The sequence below is a fragment of the Hyperolius riggenbachi genome, chromosome 4, assembly GCF_040937935.1.
Source record: "Hyperolius riggenbachi isolate aHypRig1 chromosome 4, aHypRig1.pri, whole genome shotgun sequence".
In the NCBI taxonomy this organism is placed as follows: domain Eukaryota; kingdom Metazoa; phylum Chordata; class Amphibia; order Anura; family Hyperoliidae; genus Hyperolius; species Hyperolius riggenbachi.
The window spans coordinates 147,108,685-147,125,444 of NC_090649.1; positions in this window are offsets into that span (position 1 = coordinate 147,108,685).

Sequence of the window (16,760 nt, forward strand, 5' to 3'; positions counted from 1 at the left end):
CCAGGCCTCCTCCTGCATGGACCGTGAGGTGAAGTTCCTGCTGTATGCAGATGACCTTGTGCTGCTCTCCCCACAGAGAAAGGACTACAGGACAGCCTGTCAGTATTGGAGACTTTCTGTACCACATGGGCACTGCCCATCAACCCAAAGAAGACAAAAGTGATGGTGTTCCAGAGGAAGAATGGAAATAAAAAACCCTACCTCCTCATTTATATTAAAATGGCTCCCCACTGGTGTCCACTAACAGCTACACCTACCTGGGGCTGGAGATCAACCAATCAGGAAGCTTTAAACCAGCAGTACAGGCCCTGAAAGACAAAGCCCGCAGAACATTTTATGCCATCAGAAGACAGCTTTACCACCTAAAACCACCAGTGAGAGTGTGGGCAAAGATATTCGACAGCATCATCACCCCAATCCTGCTCTATAGCAGTGAGGTATGGGGCCCGGTCACCTACCCTGACCAATCAAAATGGGACTCCAGCCCAACAGAAATCTTCCATCTAGAGTTCTGCAAGTATCTCCTCCAAGTCCATCGAAGCACTTCAAACTCAGCTTGCCGGGCAGAGCTAGGCAGGTTTCCCACTATGGCTTACTATCCAGCAGAGGGCACTCTCATACTGGGCGCATATACAGAGCAGCAACCCCAGCACTTACCACCATAAAGCCTCACTGAGCCAGGGGGGCGAGGCCATACCACGCGCTCTCAAGCAAAGCATCAGCAGCCAGCCCAGCCAAGGCCACCAACACAGGCTGACAAAAGCCCAAATAAAACAGACTATAGAAGCTGCAAGGAACAATACATAGAGGAATGGAGAAGTGGACATAAAGAATTCCAAGAAACTCGCTGTCTATCAATCACTACAGAGGGAGTACACAATGGCTCCATATCTGGGGAGGCTACATCACCACAAAGACAGACAGGTCTTGAGTTTGTACCGTCTGAGTGCCCACAGCCTGGAGATAGAGACAGGGCGGCACAGACAGACATGGAAGCCCCGGGAGGAGAGACTGTGCAGACAATGCGACCAGGAGGTCTTGGAGGATGAGGCCCACTTCCTGCTACACTGCAGCAAATATGCACCTGTGAGGACCGCCCACTTCCAGAGACTCTCCGCCCACATCCAGGATTTTACCTCCACAGATGAGGAGCGGAAACTCTACATCCTACTGGGGGAGGAGGAAACAACCGTGCAAATAGCTGCCCGATATGTCACAGCCTGCCACCAACTGAGAGGAACATGATACCACATGGACTGTATTCCCCCCCAATACCCCCCTATGGACTGTATATCCCAGTCCCCCATGCTGCCCCTTACATCATCCACACACCTATGGACTATATACCCCAACTCCCTATATCCTTCCCTATTCCCACAAACCCCCCCCCCCCCCATGTTAATGTTTTGTCTTGTTTTGCTTTGGCAATGCTAAATGTATTTGGTCCTGCCAATAAAGCTTTTTTGGATTTGGATTTGGATTAGGGAGGGAGGGAGGGAGGTGGGAGGAGGGAGGTGGGAGGAGGGAGGAGGGAGGTGGGAGGAGGAGGAGGGAGGAGGGAGGTGGGAGGAGGGAGGAGGGAGGTGGGAGGAGGGAGGAGGGAGGAGGGAGGTGGGAGGAGGAGGAGGGAGGTGGGAGGAGGGAGGAGGGAGGTGGGAGGAGGGAGGAGGGAGGTGGGAGGTGGGAGGTGGGAGGTGGGAGGAGGGAGGAGGGAGGTGGGAGGAGGGAGGAGGGAGGAGGGAGGAGGGAGGTGAGGAGGGAGGAGGAGGGAGGTGGGAGGAGGGAGGAGGGAGGTGGGAGGAGGGAGGGCGGAGGTGAGGGAGGTGGAGGAGGGAGGGAGGTGGGAGCTTGCTGAGTTCTTCTTCTTGCTGAGGTCTTCTTCGGTATTTCTTGAGGTGGGAGGTGGGAGGAGGGAGGACGGTGGGAGGTGGGAGGAGGGAGGTGGGAGGAGGTGGGAGGGAGGGAGGAGGGAGGTTCGGAGGAGCGTGAGGAGGGAGGTGGGAGGAGGGAGGGGAGGAGAGGGAGGAGGGAGTGGGAGGAGTTCTTTCTTTTCTTTCTTCTTTCGTAGGAGGGAGGTGGGAGGAGGGAGGAGGGAGGAGGGAGGTGGAGGAGGGAGGTGGAGGAGGGAGGGGAGGCGGGAGGCTTTTTTGGAGGTGGGAGGAGGGAGGAGGGAGGTGGGAGGAGGGAGGTGGGAGGAGGGAGGAGGGAGGTGAGGGAGGAGGTCGTTGGAGGAGGAGGGAGGTGGGAGGGAGGGGAGGAGGGAGGAGGGAGGTGGGAGGAGGGAGGAGGAGGTGGGAGGTGGGAGGAGGGAGGAGGAGGTAGAGGAGGGAGGAGGGAGGAGGGAGGTGGGAGGTGGGAGGAGGGAGGTAGGAGGAGGAGGTGGAGGAGGGAGGAGGATCTTTCTGCTTCTTATTTCTTCTTTCGGGGAGGAGGGAGGTGGGAGGTGGGAGGAGGGAGGAGGAGGAGGAGAGGAGGTGGGAGGTGGGAGGAGGAGAGGTGGAGGAGGAGGAGGGAGGTTTCTTTCTGTTCTATTCTTCTTTCGGAGGAGGGAGGTGGGGAGGAGGGAGGAGGGAGGAGGGAGGTCTTAGTTCTCGTTCTTATTTTCTTCTTCTTCTTCTTTCTTATTCGGTATTCTTCTTGGCTTCTTGATTGCTTTCTCTTCGGAGGTGCGGTGCTTTGGAGGGAGGTGGGAGGAGGGAGGAGGGAGGTGGGAGGAGGGAGGAGGGAGGTGGGAGGGAGGAGGAGGGAGAGGGAGGAGGGGAGGTGGGAGGAGGGAGGTGGGAGGTGGGAGGAGGGAGGAGGGAGGTGGGAGGTGGGAGGAGGGAAGGAGGAGGTGGGAGAGAGGGAGGAGGAGGTGGGAGGAGGGAGGAGGGAGGTGGGAGGAGGAGGTGGAGGAGGGCTGGAGGAGGAGGCTTTGAGGTGGGAGGTGGGAGGTGGGAGGTGGGAGGAGGGAGGAGGGAGGTGGGAGGAGGGAGAGTAAAAACTCCCTAGCAGAGTGTGTAGCAGCTGTTCCCAAACTAATTAGTGTGGAGGGAGGGAGGGTCCTCGAGCAGTGAAGTGTATTTCACTCAATTAGGTGTGACTCCAGGCATTAGAGCTTTTGAAACATGTTTTCTATCATTTTTGCAGTGTATAGAATTTTTAAAACTTTGAAAGTTCGCCTCCCCATTGAAGTCTATTGCGGTTCGCGAACTTTTTCGCGAACCGAACCTTTCGCGGAGGTTCGCGAACAGGGTTCGCGAACCGAAAATCGGAGGTTCGGCCCAACTCTAGCCACCAGCTATTACGCCACTACAATAGCTGTATTTTGTTGTAAAAAAACTGTTTAATTTTTTTTTGAGATGTCTGGGCTTAAAACTGTGATATCCCAGTTGTGCATTGGACACAATGTTGGCTGCACTACCGCTGTCTGGAACCTCCTGATGTTAATTTACAGCCATTTCTTTCTTTTTTTTTGTATTTATACCTCCTAACATAAACAATTGCTGTTTTTCTTTAAAAAAACATGATGCTTCATGCATCATTTACTATAAAAGATATTTTGGAAGCAATTTAAAGGCCACTTCCAGTTTTCAATCAGATACCCGGATTCAATCCAGATAATGGGTTTGGATATCTGGATAGACTCGGATATCCAAACGGTTCGAATCCAGATATCTGGATTTATCCAGATTTTTTGCTATCAGGATCCGGAACAATCCAGATATCAAAAAGAGGTATCCGAGCACCACTAATCAGTATCATCAAAAGTCCAAATGTCCGAATGCCCTTCTTTAATGTATGCCTTGGAAGAGCATCTCATTGTCCTAGCAAGGAACTTTGGGGTATTTTATAGAGAGCAGCAGTGTTGCTTGTGAATTTTCACCCAAGTCATTTTTGCATCGAAAATCCCGTTTCGAATTCGGAGAATTTTCACAAAATCTTCAGAAATATGTGCGTTTTCGACCAGCATCGAAAGTTGAAGAAACTTCGCTGTATGCGGACGCTTATGCCCTTATGCGGAAAAATGTCTGCAATGATCCGCAAGGAACTTCGCTGTATGCGGATGCTTATGCCCTTATGGGGAAAATGTCCGCAATAATGACATGCGTGGCGGAGCTTCGCATAGCGGTACTATGACTACGCAGAAATACGTACACAACGAACTATGAATTTAACGCAAAAATAACGGGCATTAGGTGAAAATTAACGCAAGAATATTCGATCGAAAATTCGCCTGTCGAAACAAAATTAGGTGAAAATTCACCGAAAACTATTTTTGCATTTTCGCTCATCAACAGGTAAGTTTGCTAAGATATAGACAATGTATACATAACCAAAGTCCTCCCTGATCTTCTGTAGAATTCAGCGGGATTCCAAGTTCAGGGATCATGAACTTTAAAAGTGACCTGTAAAGCAATGAACGGTTTAGTGCTTATTTATTTCCTCCAAGGCTTACTGAAAGTCGATGTTAACATCTAAAATCTGACCTTTGCATATCTTACACTCATTTAATTTGCCTTGAGCAGAGCTAGGTTGTATGGAGTTCACACATCATATACATTTTATTAACAGATTTAAACACTGTTTTAATGTATTTTTTGAAAATCAAGCTGAAATATTTATTGACTCTTTATATGCATTACATTGGCCATCTGCTTGCACTGAGTAGCGTAAGTAAAACATTTTTATGAGATTTATAACCACAATTTAGCTGTAGTATATTATGCATGTGTTAATTTAGTAGAAGTTTTGCATGAGGAATGCATTTAACTAAAAATATATATAGATCTATCATGGCCAACCAACTTGTTTTGATGGTGGTATAAGAAAACTTAAAATTCTTGAATATTAACGTTTTATGATATCCGCAATGCTTGTGTTACAAAAGTACATTTTGAAGAGATTTAGAGATTTTAGAAAGCTTGAAGTGATCATTATCCTAATTAGTCTCTGTCCACTATACACACTATTCTGGATCATTAAGCTACCTCTCAAGATATATGCAGTAAAGTGTAATTACCTTCTAGGAATGTTAATTAAAATATGATGGATAATATTTTTACCACTTTCACTTCCTCAGAAAAAAAATGAATAGCTAATAGGCAATCCAACAGCATGATAATTAGACACGACTTTGTCGAACTCACTTTTTCATGTAAAGAAAAGTGTTTTAAAATGAACTAAAGGTTATGCACATTTAGTGCATATAAATCATTTTAATCATCTGCATTTGCGAGGTGCAATCCGAAAATTATTTTATAATTCAGCTGTATTACTATGTTTCAAGATATGTCTGTTCTGCCTTATACAGAAACAAAGCAAAGGCTTTGATTACACTGTATGCAACTTTCAGTTTAGTTAAAGGAATACTATCGATTGAAACAACTTTTTTTTTAATACTCTATATTAGTGTACACATTGCCACTAGTGCTAGGGGCACTTTATTTATTCACCCAGGTCTCTCTCTCGCTATCCCTGCTTAAAAATTAATTTCTCACACAGCTCATACTAGTAGTTTGGGTCACCCTGAGCTGCTTGGTTACTCTGTCACACAGCTCACAAATATATTTCACTGTGTCACTCACAGAATGCAGCAGACATGAGGAGAAATAGGCTGATCTGAGGTGGTAACAGGTAACTAAATGAGCTGGAATATTGCTGGAATATAACTAGCTATACCACGAGTCTGTGTTTACACTCAAACTGGCTGCCTGCTTGAGGTGATTCACTCCAGGCTGCATCCACTTTACAAGCTGCTGAGAGGGGTAGACCCCTGTCTACAATTAGCATTATTAGTATCTTTATCAGTCAAGAGAAGCAAAGATAATAAACACACATTGCTAGAATCTTTAACCCCTTACCACCATATCAACAAGATTCTTTCAGCAAGGTGATAATTAAACTATAAACTTAGGAGTTGATAGCATCTCCCCTGTGCAGAGATATGGTCTAGCCCTCTGGGAGCCCAGTATTTAGATACATTTTGTATCCAACACTGACGCCAAAACTGACGGAGGATTTTACAGCTGAGAGGAACAGCTGTGTGAGGAATCAAATTGCTCCTAGTACTTGCCCTAATGTGTGCTACAACATACAGCATTTCAAAATAAATGCATACATCGATAGTATTCCTTTAACCCATTCGCGTTCCATCGTTTTTACTTGAGAAATGTTCACCTCCCATTCATTAGCCTATAACTTTATCACTACTTACCGTATTTTTTGGACCATAAGATGCACCGGACGATAAGACGCACCTAGTTTTTTAGCAGGAAAATGAAGAAAAAAAAAAGATTCTGTACCAAATAGTGCCCTAATATAATTTATGTAGCATAGAAACACAATAACACCTATATTCCATCAGGTGCTCTCATTACTCCCCCCATATTCCATCAGGTGCTCTCATTGTCCCCCATATTCCATCAGGTGCTCTCATTACTCCCCCCATATTCCATCAGGTGCTCTCACCGTCCCCCCATATTCCATCAGGTCAGGTGCTCTCATTATCCCCCTATATTCCATCAGGTGCTCTCATAGGACAGTGTCCCAAAAACAGTACCCATTAGTCATGCAGAGACTCTCTGCTATCCAGCAAACTAAGGTACAACCCATACTGTAATCACTGCCACCCAAAGCCATTAAAGATTTTAGAACTGCTCCATCATACTATATATTTGCCCATCATGCAGAGACTTTGTGCTATTCAGCAATAACTTGCACTGTCGTGCCTCCAGCCTCTTCTCTCACCAGGCTAAAAGCTGTCAGCAAAGTTCAGTGTTGCATAAAGGTGTGTGGACACCCATCATGCAGAGAGGGTATCTCTGCATGATTTATGGTTATCCACACATCATATGCAACACTGAACTTTGCTGACAGCTTTTAGCCTGGTGAGAGAAGAGGCTGGAGGCACGACAGTGCAAGTTATTGCTGAATATCATAAAGTCTCTGCATGATAGGCAGATATATACAATGGAGCAGTTCTAAAATCTTTAATAGCTTTGGGTGGCAGTGATTACAGTATACAACAGTATACAACGTTTGTGAGGCTTACAGTACTGCATACAATTTGCAGTAAACGGTAGTACAATCATGCAGGGCAAAGTGCTGGGCGGAGATCTTCAGTACTTACACCCAACCATCAAGCGGCATCCAGCAGAGGGTGGAGTGGTGGGCGGAGATCCAGCGTACTTTTGGCCAGCCATCCAGCAATACATCCAGCGGTGGGCGGAGTTTCGGCGGCAATCACGCAAGCACACGAGGTGGACACGTGGGCGGACTACCGCACATCCCGACTGGCTGCCGAACGCCGAACTGCACATAGGGTGGAATGAAGGCAATCACGCGAGCACACGAGGTGGACACGTGGGCGGACTACTGCACATCCCGACTGGCTGCAGAACGCTGAACTGCGCAGAGGGTGGAATGGAGGCAATCACGCGAGCACACGAGGTGGACACGTGGGCGGACTACCGCACATCCCGACTGGCTGCCGAACTGCGCAGAGGGTGGAATGGATGCGACATGGAGAGCGGGCGGAGGTAGATTACTGCAGTATGGAGAGCAGGCAGAGGCTTATTGCAGGCGGCATGGAGACGGGTAATTGGCGGCGACTTAAAGAGCGGGCACGGGGCAGATGATTGGCGGCATGGAGATGGGTAATTGGCGGCGACTTATAGAGCGGGCACGGGGGCAGATGATTGGAGGCAGGGAGTTGGCAGACTGAGGAGGATGAGAGGTGATTGGTGTGCAGCAGGCACAGAGACCCACAGTGAGCGCAACAGTAATAACAGTTTTTGCAATATGTGTACTGCATTTTACTACTATTTTTTGCTACCTTTGGACCATAAGATGCAGGGACTTTTTCTCCCCAGTTTTGGGGGAGAAAAAGTGCGTCTTATGGTCCAAAAAATACAGTATCACAATGAACTGATCTATATCTTGTTTTTTCCGCCACCAATTAGGCTTTCTTTGGGGGGTACATTTTGCTAAGAGCCACTTTACTGTAAATGCATTTTAACAGGAAGAATAGGAAAAAAATGGAAAAAATCATTATTTCTCAGTTTTCAGCCATTATAGTTTTAAAATAATACATGCCTCCATAATTAAAAGTCACATTCAGAGTGGCAGAGGAGGCAGGAAGTAGAAGAAACCGGCACTGCTGAAAGCTGTATTTATTATCCAATTGATTAGTGGTACATGCGTATGCAATAAAACATGCTGTAAACACTGCGGATTTTACAGCAGAGGAGGCTGCCTCCGTAGATGCGCAGACGTGCGCGAAACGGCCGTCAGGCTTAAGCACCCAGCACCCACCGCACCATAACAGGTATCCCACCAGCTATTTGAACTTTGTTTCTTATACCGCAGTGTTTACAGCATGTTTTATTGCATACGCATGTACCACTAATCAATTGGATAATAAATACAGCTTTCAGCAGTGCCGGTTTCTTCTACTTCCTGCCTCCTCTGCCACTTTGAATATGCCTTGTAACCTGAGCACGCTAAGCTGACAGTGGGGATACTGTACCACCACCGCAAGATACCCGCTCTCACAGTAGTGCCAACCTGCTCTCTCCCTTCCAGACAGATAATTAAAAGTCACGTATTGTATTTGCCCATATGTCCCGGTTATTACACCTTTAAAATTATGTCCCTATTACAATGTATGGCGACAATATTTTATTCGGAAATAAAGGTGCATTTTTTCCGTTTTGCATCTATCACTATTTACAAGTTTAAAATAAAAAAAATATAGAAATATATCATCTTTACATTGATATTTAAAAAGTTTAGACCCTTAGGTAAATATTTACCCCCAGACCTAAATATATTTGAAAATCTGTGGTGTGAGTTAAAGAGAGCTGTCCATGCTCGGAAGCCATTAAACCTGAATGAACTAGAGATGTTTTGTAAAGAGGAATGGTCCAAATACCTTCAACCAGAATCCAGATTCTCATTGGAACCTACACAAAGTGTTTAGAGGCTGTAATTTCTGCAAAAGGAGGATCTACTAAATATTGATTTCATTTTTTTTTCATTTCTTCAAATTTATGCACCTGCTTAATTTTGTTTAAACACTTATTGCACACTTTCTGTAAATCCAATAAACTTAATTTCACTTCTCAAATACCACTGTGTGTGTCTCCTATAAGATATATTTAACTGACATTTTTTATCATAACAACCAACAATTTATACAGGAAAATCATGACAATTAACAACGTTGCCCAAACTTTTACATCCCACTGTAATCTATAGCTCTGGCAATGGACAATCAATATGCAGAGTATGTAACTCGGTACTCTGCTATAAGCTTTTGCTGAAGTGTGTGGTGTGCCAACTCCTTCTTTACCTTCAACAGCAATATCCAAAAAAGAAAACATTTTGTGAACTGCTGAAACCGGAACAGCAGAAATCAAGGGGTGCATGTTCAGACAGCAAGCAAACTGTCCTTAAGGTAGCCCCACGTGTCCTGAAGAGGCATGGCATACACGTGAAACAGCTGTAGACATAGCGGATTTTGTCTGTACATGTGTTTTGTGGCCTGAATAAAAGAAGATTGATCGAGGAGTGCCGGAGTCTGTCAGTTCTTTCAAGCCGTAAAACTGTCCTTAAATTATCACGAAAATAACTTTATATGAAAAATATTTGCTTTCTATACACAGTTTAATACTAAGCACTTTTCTATTACTCTACATTCTATTACTCCACACGGATTCATTCTCCACTGTACTCCAGTGCTCAGCAACCCTGGAGAGCCCTACTAAATCAGACCCCAAGGATCAATACCCAATTGGATTTTAGCCGTCATTACATGTAGAATCTGTGTTCACGGTCGTGATCATGGATTTGACTTTAATGTTAATAGCAAAGCCCCCATACATGCTAAAATCAACAAAAGTACTTGGATTATAAAGGTAATCAGTGGCTACAAGTTAAAAAATAAATTCAAAAAGAACTTTTAGTTTTTGAGAAAATTGATTTTAAAGTTTCGAATGAAAAGTATTCGTAATCAAAAACGGTTAATAGCAAAGCCCCCTTACAGGATACAAGCACCACATTTGCCAGAACAGTGGGAACAAGGGTAAAAAAATCAAAAAGACCTTATAGTTTTTGAGAAAATCGATTTTAAAGTTTTACAGGAAGTTTCAAAGGAAAAAAGTATCTATATATATAATAGAGTAAGTGCCTCAACCTTCAAGCAAGAAGAAGAAATAGCGCCCTGACCCCAGGGCCGGTCCAAGCAAGAAGAAGGGGCTGGTCCAAGCAAGAAGAAGAAGTAGCTCCCTGCCCCCAGGGGCGGTCCTACACTTGCGGCTGAGCTGGAGGGGGTAGCGTGCAGAAAGGGGGTATTGGGCACAGCGGAGGGGAGGGGGGTCGGACCCCTCCTCCCTCACCTGGGTCCCCCATCTGCGCTTCCCCTCTAGCTTAAGTTCAGCACCAGCCGCCGCTATTAGTAAGAGGCAGTGGGCGGGGATGACTCACCTCTTCAGCGTTCCAGCGTGCGTTCCACTATCGTCACTTTTTGCAATGCCGTCCACTTACAATACAGTGGGCAGCATTGCAGGAAATGACGACAGTGGAACGCACGCTGGAACGCGGAAGAGGTGAGTCATCCCCGCCCACTGCCTCTTACTAATAGCGGCGACTGCTGCTGAACTTAAGCTAGAGGGAAAGCGCAGATGGGGGACCCCGGGAGGTGGGGGGGTCCGACCCCCCTCCCTGCTGCTGTGCCCAATACCCCCTTCCTGCCCGCTACCCCCTCCAGCTCGGCGTATGCTATGCCACGGGTCAGCTAATACATGTAAATGCGGTAAATACATTAACTGTAATTTACCGCATTTAAATGTACCATATATACTTGCATACAAGCCGAATTTTTGTCCCCCAAAAAGGGGGCCAAAAGTTGGGGGGTCGGCTTGTATGCGAGTCATGGTGGTCCACGGGTCCCCCCCTCCACTGGTCCGCGGGTCCCCTGCTCCCCACATGGCTGCCGCCGCTGCTATTACATAGTTACATAGTTATTTTGGTTGAAAAAAGACATACGTCCATCGAGTTCAACCAGTATTACCTGCCCGCCTCTTCTATTCCCCTCTCCGTGCTTGTAAACATTCACAGCAGCACGCCCGGCTCTGCTATTGTGACGAGGCAGGAGGCAGGAAAGAGTGCGGTTTCCTGTTACTATGGGAACCGCTCTTTCCTGGCTCGCCGCTCGTCACAGTAGCAGCACCGGGCGCGCTGCTGTGTAGCAGCAGCGGAGGGGGTGGGGGAGACTATACTACCTACACTGGGCACTTTACTAGCTATAGTGCACAAAAGGAGCTAGTTTGCCTGGCACTCAGCGGGGGGGGGGGGGGGGGGGTTCTAGGAAGGAAAAAGTCTATTGCACCTGTGAGTGCCAACTCCGTCCTGGTTCACTCCACTGTTAGCTTTATGTGAGGAGGCGTGCTAACTCGTCGTGAATCTCGTGTAATCTTATGCACAGAAGCAATGGGGCCTTTGGGCCTCAATGATAGGTTGGAACTATCTTGTTTCCTCGATCCTTGAGCTTCTGGGGCTTCCCCTCCTCCCATGGACTTGTGGGTGGACATGGGAGTGCTTCCCCCTCTCTCTAACCCCAGTGAGTATGGCCCCTGCCCCCCTTCCCTTCCTTCCCCGACATACTTTCTCTCTCTTTTCCTCTTCTTTTCTCCCCAATCTTCCCCTTCTCTTGGGAAATTTTTCTCCTCTGCACAATGGGAGACCTCCCTGCTTTACATTTCTCTGCATGTGCTTCCCTGAGTATTCCGCACACCGGTGGACGTCCTGGGCACAGGAAACTCTGCACCGTAGCTCATGGGCATGCCTAGAGCTATGTTGCACAAAGTGGGTGGGCGGAGAGACGGGTGTATAATGAGTACGGAGGTCGATGTGACAAGAGGTGCCACCAGCATTCTGGTGGCCATAGTCACCCTCCTTTTTATGGGGGAAGAGTGGGCTCGGTGATCGCCTTTCTCCCCCTTTGGAGTGAGACCATTTCGCCAATGCACCGTCTAGTCCAGTACGCCCTCACCCTATTCCTGATTTAACTCCAATGGACGCCGATGGTGGCGTTGGTCTTATGCAACTCTCCCTCCTTTTATGTTGTAAGGTTGCTCTCCCATGTGCCCTTATGATGGGCTGTGTGCCATTAATCTTTGCCCATTTTCTTCTCTCTGCGCTTCTTGGACATAGTATCCTGGGGGACACCCAGGTCTGGCCGAACCAATGGTGGTCGGCTCAGAATAGGAATAGGACAGTGGGTGGGAGTAAAGGATTTTACTCAGAGAACAGTCCTTAGGCCTCGTTTGCTCCTTTTCTTTCCTATTCCCCCCTCCCTCTCAGTGTTTTTAAGTAGGGATACGAGGTGGTTTTAATCAATACGTTTAAATAAAAATGTTTTTTTAATGACAGCATATGGAGACTATAATAGTCACAACAATGGGATCTATTTGAGGTGATGTAGGTCTTCCTGATAGGTATAGAGTGCACTTCCACTAAGCTTTGAAGTAGGGATGGTTCCTTTTGGCATGTTAGCCCAAGAATGGTTGTTATATATGATATTTCGGCACTTGTTGAATACAGTAAGGCACGTCACTATGACATTCGCTGGGACAGGCGATCCTCCCCTTTTTCCTTCACAGACCCACCCTGTAGGCGGACATATCACTTCTCACACCCACAATGATATGCAATAGGTCGCCTCCCCCTCAACCCGAACACATTCACTCCCCAACACTGCGGGCCAATGGCGAGCGTGATGGGCGGGGCCTCCAGCTAACATCTCGGAAGTCTGTGCACGCCGCCATTGCCCTGGGACAAACGCACGTGAACAAGCGCCACACCGGCGTGAAACGGCTGTTGCGCCGTCCTCTCATCCCCTGGTCACCCTCCCGCACCCGTCCTCCACTCAGGTCAGATCGATCCACTGTGTATATGTCTTATGCAATGTGACATGTTTCTTGCCTGCTGGCGAAAAATTATGGCAAAATAAATGTGATTTTGGGAAGCTGTGCACGGACTGCCTTGTATGCTCTGTGACTTTACTAGCTATGCTGAGCGCTATACTGAGCACTATACTAGCTAAACTGGGGCACTTTACTAGCTATACTGAGCACTATACTAGCTAAACTGGGGCACTATACTAGCTAAACTGGGGCACTATACTAGCTATACTGAGCACTATACTAGCTATACTGAGCACTATACTAGCTAAACTGGGGCACTATACTAGATACACTGAGCACTATACTAGCTAAACTGGGGCACTTTACTAGCTATACTGAGCACTATACTAGCTATACTGAGCACTATACTAGCTATACTGAGCACTATACTAGATAAACTGGAGCACTATACTAGCTATACTGAGCACTATCTAGCTATACTGAGCACTATACTAGCTATACTGAGCACTATACTAGCTAAACTGGGGCACTTTACTAGATATACTGAGCACTATACTAGCTATACTGAGCACTATACTAGCTAAATTGGGGCACTTTACTAGCTATACTGAGCACTATACTAGCTATACTGGGCACAATACTAGCTATACTGGGGCACTTCCTACCCATACTGGGCACTTTACTAGCTATACTGGGACACACTAGGGGAATAAGGCGGCCAGCATTTCCTACCCCCGGCTTATATAGGGGTCAATCATTTTCCCTGGTTTTTCAGGTAAAAGCTGGGGGGTCGGCTTATATGCGGATCGGCTTATATGCGAGTATATACGGTATACTATTTTCCTTTGAAATTTTAAAATTGATTTTCTCAAAAACTATAAGGTATTTTTGAAAAATGTTATTTCCCCTTGTTCCCTCTGTTCTACCTAATATATCCAGCAAATTTGGTGTTTATAGCCTGTAAGGGGGCTTTGCTATCAACCTCTAAAGTTGGCGGGTTTTCAGGTAATAATCACAGCCGTGATCACGGCTAAATCCATTATCACGATCTGGATTTGGACCACGATCACGGATGCATTTGGAACTGAATCCATGATCGAGAGGCGAGGTGATCACGAATTCGGAATCCAACCTCATGATCTGGAAAAACAGCTCGTGATCACAGGTTACCCGTGATCACCAGGCCGTGGAGAGCAACACGGTCCCTCCCCAGGCAAATTAAGCGTCCCAAACAACCATTTATAAATGTGTTAATTTCAGCCTATGTTTATTTGGCGTTCAAATTTTTTATTCCACTTCTCATTCTGTAATGGAAGAGGCTTTTAGCATAACATGTTGACCAGAAGAAGTACAAAGAATTAAAAAAAATCCCCTTGACCTTGAATGGAGGTGAGTAATGCTGGAGGTAATTGGTTTTCATATCACTTAATTAAAATGGTTATATCCATTGGGGGAGTAGTAAGTTAATGATCTGTAATGATCAACAGTGAGACAATGACAGACAACTTAAGTATAGTAACATTTAAATGTAACCTTCCTAATAGAGCATATTTAGCATGGAACATTGCTGACTTGATTTCATGTTTAATAATGTTGCTTTTAATATCCAGAGACTTGCTTTGTCTTTCTTTGCTACTTCCAAAACTGACATACTGGTTGGTAGTAATGTGAAAATTCCTCCATGCTATCTACTATAATTGACTTCTCAGAAAATTTTACATAGGGCAAAAGTTATCACAATGCAGTAGTTTAGGTATCCAGTGCAGTAAAATTCTGTGTCAGGTTGGTCTTGCATTGGCAATTATATGATTCTAGAAAATCTCCATACCAGAATCAGAATCTACTTTATTCACCAAGTACCACAGAGGTTGCACCTGGAATTGGTTTTGGTGCAGACAGGCTCGTCAATAGTGCAATTTGCAAACATGAACATAAATTAAATTGCTATGACTGACTTAGGCCATACACATTCTTGACTAGACATGGTCAAGGGGATGCAAGTAATTCTGGAGTCCATGCAGCCTGTATGCAGTTGGAATTAGGCTAATAAAAAATGTCAGGCATTGCATTTGATTGACTATTGGAGTAGTAGGGGTGGGGGGAGCTATGGTGCGATCTGTTCATCTTTTTAATATGGGGATGATCAAAAAGTCCCCCAACCCATGTATATAGGTAAATGCAGGCCTTTATGACCATGATGCCAAGTGAGGCAACTTCCTCAGGCGGCAGAAGTCTGGGGGCAGCACCAGGCAGAAACAGGAAGTGAAGGGAGTGCCTGGCCAACCTGTACTGGAGGCAGCTGTACCTGGCTAACCTATACTGGGGCCCCTAGCTACTATTACTAACACTGGGGTCACCTATAACTGGCTACCTAAGTATACTGAGGGTGTTTTTTGGGGGGCTCACCGCAGCTATAACGTGCGGTGCAAATTGCTCAATGATGAATTCATGCTCCCAGTCAGTTGACAGTGGGTAAGCAACAGGTGAGGGTTAAGTTCTGCAATCAAAATGTAAGAATAACAGAAGAAAAGAGCATTGGGATTAGAAAACCTGTATATATTTTTGTTACATGATTGGTGTTTTTCACCTCATTATTTAACCATGTTTAGTTACTCACATCTGTGGGGGGGGGGGGGGGGGGGGGGCTATATGATCACCTCCTTGTTAAAGCTGTGACCAGTTAGTATCATAACCTCCCTCCACACTTTTACCTGCACATATTCTTCAGCACAGAGTTGGGAAGAAGCCTTTTATCCTTAATGTTAGGACAGGGGTGCTTTGCAATGTTTAAAGTGAACCTGAGGTGAGAGTGATATGGAGGCTGCCATATGTATTTCCATTTAAGCAAAACCAGTTGTCTGGCTGTCCTGCTGATCCTTTGCCTCTAATACTTTAAACAATAAACCCTAAATAAGCATGCAGCAGATTAAGTGTTTCTGCGAATATTGTTAGAACTGACAAGATTAGCTGCATGTTTGGTTTTGGAGTAATTCAGACATTACTGCAGCCAAACGGATTAACATGGCTGACAGGCAATTGGTATTGTTTAAAAGGAAATAAATATGGCAGCCTCCATATACCTCTCACCTCGGGTTCACTTCAAAGCCATGTAATGTTTCTAAGTATTGGCTAGGGAGGAAAGAACCTGGTTCACTGGCATCACCTTCTTTGATTCTTTAAGACTTTTTTTTTTAAACTAACAAACATTAAGTTTGAAAAGCAGCAGTGCCAGCTATTGGATGGCAGTCACTGCAGCGATCACCTGAAGCATAAAGCTCCATAACAATAACTGGCAATTACGTATAGCATTCCCCATGTACCACTGAGGTTAGTATGTGTCTGTGCACAGACACCCTTGTATTCTATTTAAATGAGTGAGTTTGTGATTGGGATTTTTTTCCCCATTGCAGATTAGTGCAGCAGAACGCAGCATTAGTAAATCACCCCTGTAGAGTTTCTTCATCTGTAAACAAACATATACTCTGAGTCTTTTTTTTCTCCCTACATTTTGCCACTCTCGATTGTTCTCTTTGTACAAAAAGCTGATTTTTTTTGAAACAAATCTTTTCTTTCCAAGGAGAAAAAAAAATCTACAATAGGAATTAGGAAATAATCTGTTACCAATTGCTGTGAAAAAAAGTCTTAAAAGTACATCAGCTCCATATTTGGATTGGCCCATATATTTATTACATTTTACCCACAAAGCTCAAATCTACAAATAAGCTTTTGCTTTGAATGAAAGTACACTTATTATGATTGAAAACTGAATGCTACCCAGGGGCATGGCAATAGCCCCTGCAACCCATGCCATCACAGGGGAGGGGTGGGGGAGACAGTGGGCTTAAGGGGGCG